Source organism: Psammomys obesus, unplaced genomic scaffold (genome assembly GCF_907164565.1).
Source record: "Psammomys obesus unplaced genomic scaffold, mPsaObe1.curated_primary_1811, whole genome shotgun sequence".
Lineage (NCBI taxonomy): Eukaryota > Metazoa > Chordata > Mammalia > Rodentia > Muridae > Psammomys > Psammomys obesus.
In genome coordinates, this window is record NW_026596073.1 from 21,403,741 (window position 1) to 21,406,285 (window position 2,545).

Below are 2,545 nucleotides of genomic sequence, written 5' to 3' on the forward strand. Positions count from 1 at the left end.
TTCTTCTTCTTCTTCTTCTTCTTCTTCTTCTTCTTCTTCTTCTTCTTTCCTGTTGTTGTTACAACTCATTTCATGAAACCCAGAGTGGTCTTGAGTTCAGGATGCAGCCAAGAATGACCTTCAATTCCCATTTCTCTTGTCTCCACCTCCTCCCAAGTTCTGAAATTGGAGCTTGGCTTGTGGATGAGTGCTTGAGACAAGGCCTCACTCTGTTGCCCTGGCAGTCCTGGACTTGCTATCTAGACCAGTGATTACTCAGCAGTGGACCCTGCATGCTACACTGCTGACAGGACAGGCAAGATGTACTCAGTGGTTCAATAGTGGCATGACTGTTACAGGGTAATGCATTGCTTTCTGATTGGATTTGAGGCCTGCTCCAGAATATGGAATTCATGTTTAGCACTGTAATCCTGGTCAAAATCTGGTTCAATGGTCCTCTAGCCAAATTGCCTTCTAAATACTTACGCTTATACGCATAGACATGGGCTGTTCTGGTCGAAGAAGCTTCTTTTTACCGTGGGCAGGCAGTCAGTCAGTCAATTAGAGACATAATTGATCAAAGCACTTGAGAATGAGAGACTGGGTGCTCCTAGCTAATTAACATGGCATGTCTTTGTCTTTATCAAGTCTCCTATCCCAACTCTGCCCACCCTCCCCCACCACTGAAAAGGCTCAACAGATAGCTCAGATGAGGCAGAAGAAAGAATATAAGAGCTGGAGGGTAGAAGGGAGGGCTATGAAATGCTATCTTCTGGATATGACATTGCTAACACACACACACACACACACACCCCTACACCTACAGCAGTGTGGTTAATGGCACAAGATTTACATGCGATCAACCCAGGCAAAATTCAGCCATAGATGGGAGGAAATGCTGGAGGAGTGAAAAATCACTCTATTTTGAGGGTGGGCCAACTGACAGGTTTCCTGAAGATGGAGGTTTTTCTGTAACTCATATTTTTCATTCAAGCCCTTGTTGCCAGAAATAATGACTCTGTGACCTCAATATATTTAGAAAAGCCTAGGCCAGTATAGCTAGGCATGTTCCCTGACTTGCTCATAATTAATATCTCATTTATTTTATTCTGCCACAGAGCTGGTTACCTCTGCTCATGTTTCATGCTTCTGTTCCTCCTCAGTGTTGCAGGCAACTCCCCACGATTCACTCTATCCCAGCATTCATTCTCGGCAGAATTCTTCCTTCCAGTTTCCTGCCTCAGCTATAGGCCAGTCAGCAATTTATTGACAGGTGAAGAATCAACACAGTACACAAGAGATTATGCCATGGTTTCCCATGCTCCAGGGGATGAACCCACGCTCATACACATATCGCTAGCACTAATTGGACCTGCTGGGTTATCAAAAAAGAAGAGGAGGAGGAGGAGACATAAGAAGAAGGCATAAGTTGGGGTGGGGCATGTTGAGGAGGATTTGGGGCAGGGAAATGAGGGGTTAGTAAACATAATTTACTGTATATGTGTATGTTATCACAAGGATGAGAAATATCATAATTAAAAATATTCTTCTGAGAAGCTGAGAACGGATCCCGAAGCTGGTGCATTGGAGGGACGTCATCTTCCGCCGATCCACACCCTTAGTCCCAAGATACATTTAAAAGAGAAAACAAAACAACTTGTGGGCTGCATAAGCATTGTTATTTCTGGCCACTACACTTGACATTTTTCTCACTTTTTATACTGTTAATATTTTAAATATTCAATTTCCATCTCTACCTCAGATCTCTCTTCAGATCCAAATCGACACACTGAACTGCCCACCAGACTCTCCCCCTTGAAAACACAAGTTTTCAGAAGAAGAAAAGACCTTTTTCAACTTTAGTTTCAGAAAGCCTGATAGTACCTTTCCCCACAGACCTTCCTCTTCGTTTTGATACATATCTCATGTAGCCCAGGCTGGTCATCAACTACATAGCAAATGACCTTCAGTTTAAGCATCTCCTCCTTCTACCACCCAAGTTTTGAGATTACAGGCGTGTATAACACCTAGCTCTTCTCCTGTGGGGACCATCTACCTAGTTGCCCATAATTCTGGAATCCTTGGAGTCCTGTAATATTCATCTGTTTCCCAAAGGTGCAGTAGCAATCTAGCACACCCTACACTTCTGAAGTCCCTCAACTCAGGTAAGATTTCGTAGCTCATGCCTGTAAGCCCTGTTAGCCAAGGCCTAAAGGAGGAGGGTGTCTGGTTCAAAGTGAGCCTCCTGTGTAAGGCAAGACAGTGCCTCTAGAATCTAAAACAACCAAATCAAAACAAAATAACATCTGTCATATACTTTCCAGTCCTTCTATGTTAAGTATCAGCCACTCAGTCATTTGTGAAGTTCAAATTCTGTATCTCTGTATGTGTTTCCCTCACAACTAGGAACGATGTACTTCATAGTATGCTGCTGGATATTCTGTATCTTCCTTTCAGAAATGCCTCTTCATATCCTTTGCTATTTTCATAGGTTGTCCTTCAACTCAGAGATATCTTGGACATTTACCTCTTATTGATTGCATGGATTCGAAACACATTTTTAGAT